Here is a 16,962-nt window from a genome sequence, read left to right as displayed (position 1 = left end):
GACTTCTGCAATGACATAACAGACTGTTCAGTAGCTTAAGAAACCTAAGACCAAATGCATTGTTGTGGTGGAAATTCTGATGTCTAGAACTAGAAACATTGACAAGATTCTGCTGGAGCCAAGTGATTTTCACTTTTAAATGTTCAGCTCAAAATTTGTTAAAAACTTCAAAAATAAAAATAACCTTTTTTTTTTTTTTAAGGTAAAGAAAGACCAAATATATACATTTTTATCCTCAGGTTCTTTTTTTAACATGTGTATAATACTTTGGGGGAAAAAAAAAGAAAAAGGCATTCCTTGAGCCATGAAAAAAACCCTAAAAATAATAACAAAAAATCCCCCAAACTAACAAACAAAACCCCATTAAAAAAAAAAAAAAACAAAACCAACAAAAAACAGAAAACTAATTTATCTAACGCAAACACCATGGAAAAATTGTTAGAACTTGGCAACACTGCAAGCACTGAATGGATAATCTGTTGGATTGGATGGATGAATGGATGTCTTCTTAAATAATCTTAAGATTACAGAGACATACATTCTTCCTCCAAAGCATGCAGATTACCACTATAGCATTTAATCTTCTTATTTTATATGTTAATTACTGGTTGCATAAAACTAAAATAAATTTAATATTATGTTTATGCATCAATTTTTCAATGCATCCTTCTTTTCTATTATTCAAAAAGACAGGTTTTTACTTTGTGTATTTTCTAATATTTATTTGCTAGATTTTAAATTTTGAGCATTAATCTTCATTAATGTTGTACTGGAAAGAGAAAAATGCCCATAGACAAAAAGTTGGAAGCTAATTTGCTGCAGGAAAATCAATTTTAGATTGTTCTTATTAAGCTAATGGGTAACCTCAAGCCTTATTAATGAAATAACCATGGTTATAGTATTGATAAATTTAACAAATCTTAGCAATTATAAAGAAATGCATCCAGGTACATGAAATGAATGTTAATTCAATGATGAATCATTTGTGTTTGATGCTCATAAAGGAGATTTGCTGTACTAATCTGTTTTCTTCCTCTGCTTTTATAGAAGAAATTCCATTTCCGTTTCCCTAGATTTGCAAACACATCCACCCCCAGTCAGATTCTGTATTGCTTTTACCCCAATGCACTTTCATCAGCTGTCACAGAGCATTCCGATCCCTTTCAAACATGAAAAGTATATCCTCTATCATTATTTTGATTATTTTGATTTCCAACTCTTAGAACCAAAATCTTAGAATGTAGTCTGATTTTTTTTTTTTTTTAATATCTTCTGAGTAGTAAAGTAATTTATTTTCTAAAGGAGGTATTTACGTTGAAATAAACTTCTCAAGTCATAGTATGAACTGCTCTGGTGTACAGTCTTATCCTCTTCTATCCAGATATCCCTGTAGTTTATTGATCTCCATGGAAATTCACAAATTCTCAGTTCCAGGAGAGAGCTTAAAATTAATTTTTCCTCAGAACACTGTTGGGGGTAGAGAGAGGAAGACTGAATACACTTGAAAGCTTAGGGTCTTATTGCGCTGCTTTTCTGACATAAAATGTGCTTCTTTCAAAGTGTACTAGTCAAGGTTTAAGCCAATTGATTTTCCTATGACATAGATGTATGTTAATTAATTGCAGTATTGAACTATCATTTACGTGTTTTGCTGTATATCTAATGTTTTACTAATTATTGTCAGTGGTAATAGAAAGCTTTTGGTTTGTGTTTCTCAGATCTCAGGATAGAGAATTTTTGATTGAGTTCCAAATCTGCAAGCTCAGGGTGAGTAATTATTTTGTTATTTCTTTAGCTTGAATAGTCCTGTGAATAACTGTATTTTAGCGTATGACTATCTTTCCAGGAGCATGAAAAAAAAATCCTACCCAATCTGTGATAATGCCAGCTAGTAATATCAGTGATTAATTAATCTCTTTTTATTTCAAGAGATTGTGAGGAAAATGTTTTTTTCTTTACTGTGTAACCAGAAAATGAATTTGTTCATGGTTTTTTGTTTGTTATTTTTTGTTTGTCTATTCATTTATTTGTCTGTTTGTTTGTTTGTTTGTTTGTTTGTTTGTTTGTTTGTTTTAGCGTAGTTTGACTGAAGAGACTGTGACATAACTGTACTTCAATGCTATGTGTGTAACTTGACCATGTTGCATTTTGGGACTAATGTTAACATAATCATCAAACACAGGAGCTGACATAATTTCAAAGTGAGAGAAATAACGTGAACCAAAGAGGCAATGATCTGTAAAAATGACAGAGGTTCTCCAGACATAAACTGTATTTTTGTATATTAAACCCCTTGTGAGAAACCATCTTTTTAGGAATGAATAAGGGCGAAGCAACAATAAACAGTAAAACAATGATGTTACAGGTTTTGTCAAAATTACTTCCTACTGGCAGAAGTTTAATGTGACAATTTTGGGGAGTGAGATACAAGACAGATAGCTGTTATAATGAAAACTAAAATTACTGGAAACTCGTGCTTAGCATAGTTCATTTTTTTCTTCTCTTTTCCATATACCATGTTTATTGGGAAACATTATGTTTGATGTGAAGTCATTTGAACAATGTATGTTGATGTTTAGCATGTTGCTGAAATAATTTAATAAGTAATGTAATAAAGCTATTGAGAGAAACAAGCTTAAACAGGTTACCAAAGTATTCTCCTGTGTTTTAAGCTTGTTTCATAATATTAAATATAATAAAGTCAAGTGCTTGCTTCATAACATGGGACAATATGATTAGCATGCAATTGAGATCAAACTCAGGAGGAAACCTCATTTGTATAACACAAATAGCTGTCATACTCCATGTACATGGGCAGCAAACAACGCTCCTAGACAGTGGAAATGTAAGCCTGGGAGAATGGATCTGTCAGCTTTGTTTTGTGATTCCACTCATTGTGTGAAAGCAGTAGTTCAACAAGCACCATGGAAGAAATGACAATATATTTTACCATGTCACTTTTTTTGTAATGAATTACAAACTTTGAGCTTAAAAGCATATTTCTGTTTCAGAAGCTTCTTTTGAAAGCCTGAAATTCAGAATTTTGCAGTATTAAATTAAAAGACTCACACAAAATATTTTTTCCTAATATTTGGACGGATCTAGTGGGCTTAGTTTCCATCCTGTTTCTTTTGTTTTTCCATGAGATTCTTTCTTGCTCTTTTGCTCATAGTCCTTGAGCAGTGGAGTTGATTATTGCTATCCCACATGCTGCACAGCATAGTTGTAGAATCTTCCCTGCAGCAGGTGATTTAGGGGTATTGTAAGCCTATAAAATGCTTTTAAATTCTAAATCCCTCAAATCTAGTTTTTTTTTATATAACGGACTATGTACAGGAACACAGGGCTTATTTAGAGTCCTGTAAAGGTCCTGTACTCATAGAATTCTGTAGTAGTAAGCAATCTAATATTGTCAAACCCTTAACTGTATAGATATCTGCCTTGTTAAGTTTGTTAATATCTGGTGGTTGTGGAAACACTAAAAGTGTTTCGTTGCAACACACTGAAGTGAGTGTTAGAGTATTCTCATTATAATACTGGTATATTTCTTAATATAAGATTCCCAGTGATGACTTTTTTTTTCTCATGTTTTGAACAACCAATGCTATATAAAATACACACAAGCATATATATATGTGTGTGCATGTGTACTGTGTATAACAAAGCTGTATTTCTGAAGAAAGAAGTATACAAAACCAGTGATATCTCATGGTTTGAGGGACCAGGGTTTCAGTGACATGTTAAAGCACTTTTTATGCTTATGAATATAGAAGCCAACTGGGATAACTGCATTAAGTAATTGATAATTATCAGGAAATTATGATAAAGTAAGTTTTTCTGTGAGTTAAAAAAACCAAACTAACAAACAAAAAACCCACGCACAAGTCAAATGGTACACAACAGAGATCAACAACTTTTATGGGAAAATCCAGTAAAAAAAAAGAAGCTCTAACCACTTCTTTAAATAAGGTCACTTAAGTTTAGCATACTTGGAGCAATTAAAAGATACAGCTCATAGGGGTTTACTATGGAAGGGGGCTCATTTACAATAGCCTAATCTTTCCAATCTATCTAAAGTAGAAAGATAAGTAGTCTAATTAATTCCTTGGATAAATTGACAAAGTTCAAACTATGTAAATTAGACATAGGATTCTCCCCAGTGGTGTTTGTAAACTGCAGGTGTAGCTGATTTGTCAGAGAACCTTCTCACATTGTTTTATTGGCTTGCAATTTGTTTACATAAAAGTGATGCAGATGACTGGAACTTAGAATGATACAGGCAGCTACTGAGGTATCAAGAAACCCTTGCAAAAACTAAATTAGATGAAATCTGGTCCTCTATTTTAAACAGTGTTTTCTTGAGACAGAAGTTCAAATGAAGGCTTGTGGTGTGCCTGATTTAGTAATTTATAATAAGTACTTCAAAACGGGGGGCACAGACAAATCTAAGTAGTATTGGCACTGTGAAAATAGTACTACTGATTTTATGCATCTTGCTATATTTTTTTTTAAGATGACACTAAATTATGTATGCATTTTAATATATTAATTAAAAAATTAATGCTTTCAACTTTCTCCACTTAGGAGTGACTTGACCATTCTTATGAAAGTTTTATGTGAAAAAACCACAAATTGATACAGAACCAATGGATGAAAGTAAATCTTTCATTGGAAAACTTATACTAATAACTTACCTAACCTTATGTCAAGGTCATGTCCATGCCATCCCCTAATACCCAGTATTTATGTTTTTCTATAAAATAAAAAAAGAATTAAAAAACACAAACCAGCCCAAACCAAAACACTCAAAAATACCCAAAAAGAAAACAATCCCCAAAACCAAACCTTCTTAGTCTCATATCAATTTCTTCTTAGCATTTTGTCTAGTCCTCTCCTACTTCAGACCTTGATTTTTTTAAACGCCTTTCATACATATACTTTATCTATTGCCTCATGTGATTGAAGAAGAATATAAAACTTTAAGATCTTAGCTAGATTTCTCAAAAAAAGCCAATCAGCTAATTAAACAATACGTTCCTTTAGAGATAATTATTAAATTAAAGAAAAAAAAAAATTGCATTGAGAGGAAACAGAAACATCTGTTTCCTGGACATCTCTTGAACAATCTGAGATGACTCTGTAAAAGACAATAGGCAACCACAGCAGTTTTGAAGGATGTGTCTTCACTCCTAGGATGTTAAGCAGATGAATAGACTCACATAACTACCCATAACTGTCTCTCTCACATTTTTGATAGTTTTATGTCAGTGAAAGGAGTGTCAAGGAAGAAACTTCAGTTTTATTTTATGTTCAGCTTGTTGTGCCTTTTACTACTATCTGACACTTAAGAAAATAATTTTCTTGACCATGAATGTGCAAGGGGTCCATCAGAATTCATCATCCCAGAAATGTTATAATTTTAATTTTTTTTACAGTATTAAATAATCTGATCTAGAAAACAAACAAAAAAACCAACAAACAAACAAAAAACCTTTTTCCATTTAGAAATAATGAAGGGTATTTTTAAAGACAGAATTTGCAGAAGTAAACTTAAAGTGACATTTTACCTAAGTCCCTCTGAATGCTGTACCATAATTTTTCAGGTATATGACTACAGATATGCTTGCATGTTCACTGGAAAAACCTTGCTGTTAGATACTACATTTAACACTGTATTTGAAAAACTTTACTTCTGATGACTTATTTACATACGGGTAGGTGGACATAAACACAAGCATATGTGGGTACATGTGTTTAAAAGCACACTAAATTTCCTAAATGCATTCTAGATAATCCTGTTCAGTCCTTAAGTGTGCATATGTGCCTTATAGATAGACATACATGCTTTTGTATATTTTTAAAATTCCAGAGTGACAGGTAATATTTTCCTAAAAGCACTGCAAAAGTGCTTAGCCACTTGTTCTTTTAATGTAAATTTCCAGCATGATAATAATACAAAAAAGCCAATACAGCAAAATTATCTTTTAATACTCTTGCTAGTAGATTCACTAGTGTGTGAAGTGGTATGGCTAGAGATTTTGCAGGTCATGCCACAGTAAAAATAAAAGGTTGTATGCAAATTAGGAATGAGGTCTGGGGTTCTTTTAGTGGGTTGGGTTTTTTAATTTTTATTTTTGTGACATTCAAGAAAAAGTTACTCTTGCTGAAACATATGCTATCCTTCCGAAAGCTTAAAGCGTATCACCTAAAAAAATTATTTCTTTTATCTGAAACACAATATATTCACCAAATTCATTTTTTATTAAGGAATAGCACCAATGAAAATTTAACCAACTTGTATAATATATGAAACAGAAAAAAAAAAAAAACCCAAAACCTCTATACTGAAGACAGCTTTCATTTTCTAGTAAGCATATTCTGAAAGTATTGATTAAAAAGTCCTATCATGGCCACAGGCTTGGGCAAATTATCATTAGAATGACGCTATACAATCTTGATGATATTCTGTCTTTTGTACCTCTGAGAATGTCATTGTATCTTTTGGGAGCATGATTATTTCTGAAGTTAAAATCAGCTCTAAAAGAAAAGGCAGCTTGAATCTCATTTTCAGGTGGACAGAGCTAAACACACAGTGTTTAAACCAGAGACCCACATCACAGTCCTCAGGGTTTTACAGTGTTGATTGTATTCTGTTCTTTATAAGGAACTTTGCTAGTTTTCAGCTAGAAATAAATGCACCCTGAAACTTGCTTACAGACCAAGAGACAGGGCTTGTGGACTAAGAGACAAGGCTATCATGAAGAGCTGCAAATTCTAGAAGATAAGGATTTGTTAGAGACTGAAGACAATCAAGGAAGAAATGATGGTGTAATAGTGTTAAACATGTATTAATTTCAGAATCAGTTTCTCCAGTTGCATTATTTAAACTATTTAATGGGTGACAGACATGCCTTTCCTGACACACTAGAAATCACTAGTAATGGACACACTGGTGGCTACCATTGTCAATGGATTATTAGCAGTCGTTCCTGGACTGGTTTTCTGACATATCTTTGAACTTCTTTGACAATTCACAGCCATCTCACTAAACACAATTATTGTTGGTGGTTGTCAGGGTAAAGGAAAGGGGGAAAAATAGTTTGAAGCTATTACCTTATATTCAAAGGCCGTGTCAGTATCTGCTTACAGAAGCTCAGAGGTACTCCCATTTACAAAGGAAGTGGAAATGGAAATTATAAGTTAAAGGTAAAATTGTTTCTTTCATCTAGCCTCCAACATTATTACCGAATATCTGAAACAGAGATGATTTAAAATGCAGCAGCAAAAAGTTTTCCATTTGCTTCAGCAGAGGTCTGTTTACTCTCTGAAGGAAGGAATTTTTCCCAAGACCAAAAGATATTGTACTACCATTTTGTAATGTTGCAAAAGAAAATTAGTGACTCATATAATCTCACTGAAGTCATTGATAAAATCACATCAGGGATAAATTTGATAGTGTTTTTATTAGATGTAATTATTTCCTTTCCTTTCTTATAAAAAATGAAAAAAAATGACATATTTGTACTAGCAGTTTTTTAAAAACTGAGAATTATTCTTACTATTCTTCTGCAATCTTTCCCAAAACCTAGTGAAAAGACTGCTATTAATGTCAGTGGCCTCTAAATAGAGTCCTTTTTCATACACTTCTAGTGAGCTTGATCTCACACAGAAGTCCTTGTCAGTCAGGTCCACATACTAAACTTTCTTAGGTATATAGGTATTAGTATGGGTATCTTTCATATGAATTATTTTCACTGGGCTTGTAAAGAACATAAAATAAATTAGTGAGTCATTACCTTACGCAATTCTCCTGCAAAAAATGGAGGGGAAGAAGAAATTTGATTAATAAAATTCCAAAGAACTTTATAAATGCCATATGCAGGATCAGATTTATTGCTTAAGACATTAGAAACCAGAACTGAATCACTCTTTGTTATCTCTTTTATTTTCTCATTATTTTATATTCAGCATGAAAGCGGAGAAAATGGTTACATTACTCACTACAGGAGTGAAAGTGCTGTTAAAGCACAAGTTTGTCAGAGATTTGATCATTTAAAATTCACATTGAAAATATAGAAGAAAAAAATAGACTGAGTATTTAGACCGTTGCTAGGTTATTGGACACACACTTCGAAGGATAATGACCTGCCTTTTCATCTTCATCCAGTTTCTACTCCTGAAGAAAGAATATTTGGGTTGAAAAATATCACCTGAGTTGTCAACACATGCAGATCTGTGAAGAGTCCAGCTCAAATGTGATTCATATTGGTTTGCTGAAATAGCATAAGCAGCAAACTTCCCCCCCCACCCCCCCGCCATTTCATATGCAGTTATGGTTGCCTTCCAAAAGTTATGGTAGGAGTTGTGAAAATATGTCACCAACATGGGTTTTTTCTCAATACTTCATAACACTAGTCTAAAGCAGGGTAAAAATCCTATTGTCTTTCACAGAAATGCTATGTTCTTGTGTGTGTGCATGTGTGTGTTTTGTGGAAGAGCTTTTCTGAATTTTTGCGCTCAGAAAGAAACTGTAGAAATAGAAACAGAAAAACTGAATAGTGAAAAATCTTTTTTCCAGACCATGTGGGATGATGGATCCCCAAAATAAATTATTTTTTGCATAGACAGAGGTAGAAAAAAAGATTTAGGACCTCATTTTCAAAGAAGATGTAGCCAATACATTCACTTACATTCACCTGGGTAATAGGTCTAGTGAAATCTGATCGGAGCTAAGTGCTTCAGAATTTTTAGGAGAAAATTACCTATATATAATGTAAATAAATGTATAATTAAACGCAATGTTAGTCTTAAACAAAAGGCTGTTAAATGATTTTAATCCAGAATTCAAATTAAAAATAATTAGTTACTTTAATAAACACATGAAAGAACATAACATAAACTCTGGGACTCTGAGTCAGGTCAAAGATCCAGCTGGTTCAGCGTGATTTTTCCGGTGGTGGTTGGCTGTAAAGGTTTAGGTAATTTTTCTTCTGAAATAGCCTCCAGCTTCCATCAGTCAGACTGTTGGTTCCACTCAGCTCAGTGTATTACACTGAAATGGAAAAGTGGGATAGGATAATGAAGAAATCTGAAAAGATTTGAAATTTTTATAGTTTTAGACTTCATTACTAAGTAGACTGAGTAAAGTTTCTCATGTTTTGTTATTTGTCAAATCAACGAATCTTTTAGAAAATTCGAAAAGAATGTTGCAGTTCTGAATCAAATTCATTAGAAATTTTGATCTCATTTAAAAATTAAACTGAACTAGAGAAAGAAAAGAAGATGTCACGTGCTAGAACACATATTTCTGTGTATGTGTGAAATGAAAATGATATGATTTCCATACTCTTAGCAATTTCTTCAAGTACAATCTTTTTCTTCCGTCTTGTCTCAGTTTGTGTATTGATAAATTACATAGGGCTTTGCTTGCAACACATCTGAATGCACAATCTGAATGGGTGTATACAACTCCTAAGATATAATTTTCTTTTTTTTTTTCCCCCTGCCATATCAAGAGTAAGTAACTTATGTACTATGACTTGTCCTTTTGACTGCTGATAACCCTATCAATCTTTATCAAAGTCTGTATCTTGAAACTTATTTGTTTGGTCTATGTGTATACCAGGAGATCAAGATTAGGCTTTTGTTGGATCACCTTGTCAATAATGATGAATTAGGGAAAAAAAAAGATGTAACATGCATTGAGAAAAAAAAAAATTGAAGCATATTTACGTCTGCAAAAGTCTTTGAACAGAAAGTAGGTAATTCTAGAGGTAAAAAAATAGATATTTCATTGTGTAGCTAGGCAGAATTCAGCAGCCAATATATCAGCTTTGCACAAAAGATTATTAATAAACTGCCAGTCTCATCAGTAGATACCAATCACCAGTGACTGACATTTCTGAATTTGAGACTAGAATTTTATTCTTAATTATCCTTGCTCTTTGATCCACTTCCTTCTTTTCAGTACAAGCCATTCTCTTTTCTACTCAGAATATATACATGATTGTTGTGACATATAGTTGATGGCATTCAGTTTATAAAACTAACATGTTTCTGAACACCAGGAGAATGGTAGCATGCAAATCAACTATACTTAGGTTGTAGTGTAGAAAATGGGCACTGGAGCAGATAGGGCTATTTTTGTACCTGGAAATATGTGAAAGGTCACAGAAAAAATTCCAGTGGGTAGTAGAGATCAGCCTTCTCTAAATAGAGAGACAAAAGCATATTTTTAATAAGAAATTTTTTTCATACATTAACTCTTTTTTTTCTTGCTTCCAAAACCACCTAACCTCTTTGCAGATCACTCCCAGTGATGCGAAAATATAATAGACCTCCTAATGTTTGTATTAAACTTAGAGATAGGTGATATACTCTGTAGAATGAAATATCAGGTAATTCCTTTGTGCAGAATAGTTCTTTATGAAGTAAAGAGTAAGACTATGGCATAATAGGAATAAGATTTTGTGGTTTTGAGGCCTTGTTTGTTTATACACTTTCGGAAGATCTTATGTTGGATGTATCTCTCTCTCTCTTCAAAGCTCAAAATATTTAGGGTTAAAAAGTATGATAAACATGCAGTGGCCAACATATTCAAGAGAAACTTTCGTGAGGGACTATATCTTGGGAGAAAGCTAGCAAAAGCTTCCTCCCAAAATGAAACCCAGGCTATAAATTATCATTATTAATGAATTCATCTTAATCTGAGACAAAACCATAGAGGCAAAAAACCACATCATTAGCTTTGGGGTTTTGGGGGGTTTTTTTTGTTTGGTTGGTTGGGGGTTTTTTGGGGGGGTTTTGGGTTTGTTTTTTTTTTAATTTCAGACTCAGGATTATATGGCAGAGCTATAAAAGAGAAAGATTAGAACATTCTCAAAGTACCATTTGCACTTCATTACTTCTGCATGAAAAATACATTTCTCCTTATTTTTAAGGTATCAGTTCATATCTGATATGCTGTAGTAACTTCCTCCATCTATACCACTTTTTTTAACTGTATGAAGATCTAAGATTGCAATAATCTGGGAATGTTTGTTGAAATTCATATAATTGGTAGGAATTGAGTAGAGGCAGATATTCTTCAGTCAAGGCCTTTGTTGTTTCTACTGCTGTCTTTTAAAAGAAGTTCAGAAGATACAGACTAGGAGGAGCTCCAAGGCAACGTGAGGCTCTCATTTCACCAAGTCTCTCATAGCCTCTGCTAACTGGAGGCTGCTTCTGGGACACTTTTGGACTACAGCAGTATTTCCATCTAATACCTTGACTTTATCTGTCTACTGTCAATATCAGCCACTGCTGACCCATAACTGACCTAGAGTAATTGGCAGAACTGTAACACTTTCCCACTCCCAATGGTTGCTTCACTACTCTGTTGGTTACAGCATAATTTTAGATTGCAAATGTTATCAGAATCCAAAGTGCATAGCATTCCACTGAAAGCTACAGTAATGTGCATCATCTACAGTAACCTGCAGGAAACAACTATAGAACTTGATCACTGAGTTCAGAAGGTTGGATTTGGTACTGGGATATAATTCTTTGACAAAGTCTGCCAGATGCTTTTAAAATCTTTTGGAAAGAATTATAGAATCATAGAATCACAGAATGGTTTTGGTTGGAAGGGACCTCAAAGATCATCATGTCCAAAACCGCTGCCATGAGCAGGGGCATCTTTTGCTAGATCAAATTTTTCAAAGCCCCATCCAACCTGGCCTTGAACACTTCCAGGGAGGGGGCATCCACAAATTCTCTGGGCAACCTGTTCCAGTACCTCACCACCCTCATAGTGAAGAATTTCTTCCTTATGTCCAATCTCATTCAGTATTTAATCTTCTAAATTCCTTAGAGAAATTTTTGTCATACCTTTCTAATTTCTATCAGATTCCTTGTTGTCATTCCTCCAAATTACATTTCTTCATAGTTTTCCATAGACATCAAACTTGAGTTCATATTTTCCTTTGCCATATATCTGAAAGCATGCCTAGTTTCTAGAGAAAAGCTAATTGAAAAATATGAAACATTTTGATTCTTTTTTCTCCCTTTTTTTTGACTGCCACATTGCAACTCTATTTATATTTAGCCATATCTAGGCACTTTAAACATGGAATCTACCTTTAGTATCTTAAAGAGCTATGCATTAACGTCACTGTATTTTATATTTCTGTTTTTCCTCTGGTTGCTTTAAGATGTCAAACAGAATTCTATACTCCTGGGAGAATTTTACCCATTGGGATACAAACACCACCTTCTCCAGATACAGTTGGATACACTTTTTCAACTACATTTAAAAAGAATAATTATAATTGCATTCATCCAGTTGAATTAAATTTTCTGTTAAATTTACAGAAATCATGGAAGGAAATTTATTGCTGGTTTAAGTAATTTCTTTTTTTTTTTCTTCATGGGTTCACAATATGTGCTTCTGGTTTTGTGGAATTATCTTGTAGTTTTTATTGTGGCTAGGGAAACTGTGGGATAAAAGTGGATAAATACTACTAGATACAGAACACATATTTAAGCACATAATTCTTAATGTGCACAAAAGACCCTAAACTGCCCATAGAACAGATATAAGGCAGATCTTAGCTAGACCCAGTGATTTGTGTCATCTGGGAAGGACAAGTAATCTGAAAAAAAAAAAAAAACAACCTAAGAAAAATTAAAGAAAGTTGGGAAAAGGTAGTAAAATATTGTGCCACAATTTCCTTTCTGCTGCCTGCACGCAAGAGAGTTTAAACGAAAGGAAACATACATTGGCATGATGTATTCCCAGACAAGAAGCTGTTTCTGGAAGGATATTAGAGTTTTTAGCCTGAATCTTCCTTCGTCATCCACCAAAACCATGAAACCAAATCTACATGAGAGTGCAGGCCTGCCACAAAGGCTTCTTCTTAATGAGTTCCTTCACCTCCAGCCAGATGAGCATCGGTCCAGGTTTGCCTCTTTTTATTAGATTTAATTAGACATAATCTTATTTTCCTAGCTATTACTGAACCAATTAGTGTTAAAAAAACCCTAACAAAATGTAAACAGATATTGTGACAGATGTAGTATGTGATATTTCTCTAGAACAGATATCTCCCCCATCACAAGACAGAAGACCACTCTCCTGTAGATTCTAACCCTAAGCATATGCTTTTCCCCTTGTTTCTGTTATGGCAACTTTCTGTTCTCCTTTGGGGCAAGTGAGCCAGTATGCCATTTGCTAATCCTCTCAAAACAAAAGCAAAGCCCAATAAATGCTTTGTGTAAAAATAATTTGTGTAAAAATATATCAAACCATGATGATGTTATGTCATGCTATCTCCATGTTCCTTTCCAACCAAAGCAATCTACTCGTTCGTGGAGGACATAGAACAGACACAATAATGAATAACTTTGAGTTGTGTTCTTGCTTCAGTGGCTCAGTCTGTTATGACAGATTATTATTGCTCTCAGGCAGCTCTCTCTTTCCTTATGAAAGGATTGACACATTGGTGCTGTAGTGATGGGCCTCAAGAAGTACCTTGTTAGCTGGAGTAGAAACTACTCCCTCACTTTGTTTCAGCCTAGCAAGTCAATTTGAACAGAAAATAAATGCCAAAAATACAGTATATGGATATAGGAGCGACACTTATCTTTATAGGGCAATACCAGTTGCTGTAATAAGTTCAGATTTGGGAGGCAATTCACTGGTGAGGCAAGACAATAATCTAAGTCTTATTAAGTACAGCTCTTGAGCATTAGTATCTGATTCTGTCATAACCAAAGTGCCACAAGGCAGCAGTTATTGATCTAGGAAGAATGATAGCACAGGATTTGGCATGGTGCCTTGTGCACAAAGCATGTTGGGTACAATTGACCATGAACAGGGTGAAAGACAATAAAACAACCTTTTCAGCTCAGTAACAGCTGGTGCATGGTATTCTCCTTGTTACAGACCATGAGGACTGTGCTGAGGAGTGTGAATCATCACAAAATATTTGTCATGTCTACATCAAAATATACGTATTTCTTCATGAAGACACATGGTCATTTTTACTACCAGCTTTCCAAGGAACAGTGTTAATCCTTTTTCACTCCTCTACCTTTTCTCAGTTCTTTAAGCATGTATGGCAGAACTGTAGTGTGTTTCTTTCACTCTCTCCTGCTTACGTGTGTAAAATGTATCTCTCTTTCTTAAAAATACTTGCATCACTAACATAGCAAACTAGAAAGAACTGTTGTTGTGGGAAACAACTGAAAATGAACAAAAGAGCAGCATTTAGTGATGAATGGGGAATCCATGTTTAGGCAGTTCTTGGCTATGTCTGTAGCTCTGAAACACTATATGGTACAGTAAATGTCAGATAATTTGGGTACAAGTTAGTTTTGTGGAGGAGAGAAGGAAGACTGTGATCTAACAGATTCTTCTATTCCAATTTTCAGACTTTAGTGAGTTTTGGTGGTTTTTTTCCTCTGTAAGTTTTAGGAATATCTCTCCAGAACTGAAGTATGACTTAGAAAGAATGCCATGTACCATGTAGAGAAAAAAAAAGGTGCTGAGCCACGATGATTAGAAAACATTTGAAATAAACTGAAGACTTCTGCACCTTTTCTAAACAGAGAAGGCTTACAAAATTTTATGTATTTCTGACTAGCATACCATGAGGATAATACTGAAATTGCCATGAATTTGCAGGCTGGAGCTTCCCTTGCATAGCCCTCTCAGTAATCCCAGGTCATTCAGTAACTTGTCGTTTTCTAGATGTGCAATCCTGGACAGTAAATATTTCTCAGGTAGAGTTCTAGTTCCCTGTATTCATGTTTTATTTATTTTAAAAATGTACTAATTTAAATTAATTTAAAAGAAGAACTACACACCTCAGGTTTTCACATATTTCAAGTCCTGTGCATGAGTGTCCTGCTGACTCATGGTGCCATATAAGTACTACAATATACCTGGCTGGTTTAAAGGAACTCCATTAAAGAGAACATTCACAACGCAGTTAGGCAGCATTATTTTTATGTCAGTGTTATTTCATCTCCAGCCTCATGTTTTTGAGTGTCTTTTGTCTTGCCTTCTATGTATTACTGTTGAATGTTAGTGATACTTTCTGTAGGCATTATTTAATTAATAACTTATTTTTAGCAACCATTTTTTCAGATTGATTCTCTGTTTTTCTCATAGGAGGTACCTGGCAGATACATAGCGATGATAAATATTAAGCAAAACTCTGGTTAGACTCAGAGTTTTAACCCATTAAATTGCTTTGACCTCTAATCAAGATGGATTTTCTTTCCAAATAATATTATGTTTCTAGCTTCTTTACAGAACAACCTGGAAAAGGATGGTATTGGTAGGAAGGATGTCAAAACGAGAACAATTTCACAGAATAAATAAATGGCTAGTCAGGAAGCTGTCAATCACTCTTAATTAAGTGGCATGTGGCTTCATCTGGAGAGCTTGCAGTTCTAGTCAGAGCTGGTAGGAATACCATGCAGCTTGGCTCAAGCTTGATATACTAACATGTGCCAGTAGCTCACTTTATTTTCTTCAGTATAAAGTAAAAAGCTTTGATATTCTAATTATTTTTCAATCAACTAGGAAGCAGAGATCTTAAAAGAGGGTTACAACAAATGTTTAGGCCAAAATTTAATTTGGTCTTAAAGGCTTTTAAAATGACACAGATACATCAAGGTTACAGCATCCTAGTCCTTTGCACTGTCATTGCAATATTCAGTTATATAGTAAGAGTGAATGATTTACTTCAGTTTAATCTCATTCATCTGTTCTTGCTTATGATTTTCTTGCTCCTGTGTTTACACATGACTTAGTTTTCTTTACACTTGCATCTACTGCAAGCTTTTAAAACAAAATCAGTTGCACACAAAACAGATATAAAATATTTAAAGATTCCCATGGTACTCTTCTGACCCATTCCACCGGTAAAAATGACCAAAGAATATTCTAAGTAATCAGTGAATCTATTTTTTTTTATAATTGATACTTCACTTGGTGAGTGCCATTATTATCTATGTTCAGTGTTGCAGATTTAATGGCTTTTCTATAAATTACTTTAAAAGCACATCTTGAAGTACTAATGTACTTTATAAACAGAGATTACGTAGACATTATTTATATAACTCTTTTAAAGAAAATGGTATTGTTTTGTTTTTCTAACCATTCATGCTCTTGCAGTAGTTTACCTAAGGCTACAGGTTCATTTAGTGTCTTTTCTTAATCTTTATTGTCCTCAGTTAGTTGATTGCTACTCTACATTCAAGATTGCTCCAATTTTTCAACTGCAAAAAATCAGATGGGTAGGTCCAGAGCAGATAAGCTGGTGCTGTGGAGTCTAGACCACTGTGATGGCTATAGAAGAGTGTTAAAATTGGCTGGAATCTGAGACTAAGTCCCACAGACAGATGTTAGCCCCACTACTGGACTTTGCTTTGCAGAGCTGGAGCAAGGGTAAGACTAGAGAGGTGTATAAAGAAGATAAACGTGCTGAAACCCTGGTAACCGCTGCTGCTGTCGAGGGTGGTGCCATTCTTACTCCACAGCAGCAGAGTGAACAAAGGATGACAGCAGCTCAAAAGACATTGTGCCTGGAGGAGGAGGAAGAGGAAGGCAGGCACACTGTGGCACACTTAGAAACTCTTGCTATCATTTGAACTCTAACAGGGACTCTGTGTGGCAGGGGTGGCGGCATATTTGTGCCTCTCATTGATTTGTGAAATACAAGCAAACAAAGAGAAAGCTCTAGACTTCTGATGTGAAGCAGAAAAACTACAGGCTCGACAGTGCTGGATCACATAGATTCTTTTGGGCCAGTTTGGGTATTTGGCCAAAGATTTCATCCTTGCCTAAGTACTGGCTGTTGCCTCATGACCAGTTTCATTCTAATGCATTTTGCAAAAACTACTCATATGTGCATACATGTGTGTGTATTTTGCTAGTAGTCTTGCACCTGGGGAAGGCTGATCTTATTAAAA

The 16,962-nt window shown here is 34.4% G+C and overlaps 1 protein-coding gene across 28 annotated transcripts in view; it reads left to right on the top strand.

The window, feature by feature from the left end:
* PTPRD (protein tyrosine phosphatase receptor type D) overlaps positions 1 to 16,962 on the top strand; it is a 1,257,748-nt gene that overhangs the window by 533,393 nt on the left and 707,393 nt on the right. For all 28 annotated transcript variants that reach the window (XM_054809724.1, XM_054809742.1, XM_054809753.1 and 25 more), the window contains exon 5: positions 1,719 to 1,767. The gene's annotated coding sequence lies outside the window, so the exon portion shown is untranslated. The remainder of the gene's footprint in view (positions 1 to 1,718; positions 1,768 to 16,962) is intronic.

Source organism: Grus americana, chromosome Z (genome assembly GCF_028858705.1).
Source record: "Grus americana isolate bGruAme1 chromosome Z, bGruAme1.mat, whole genome shotgun sequence".
Classification (NCBI taxonomy): Eukaryota; Metazoa; Chordata; class Aves; order Gruiformes; family Gruidae; genus Grus; species Grus americana.
The sequence above is the reverse complement of the archived record's forward strand: the minus strand, read 5'-3'. Positions and strand labels throughout refer to the sequence as shown.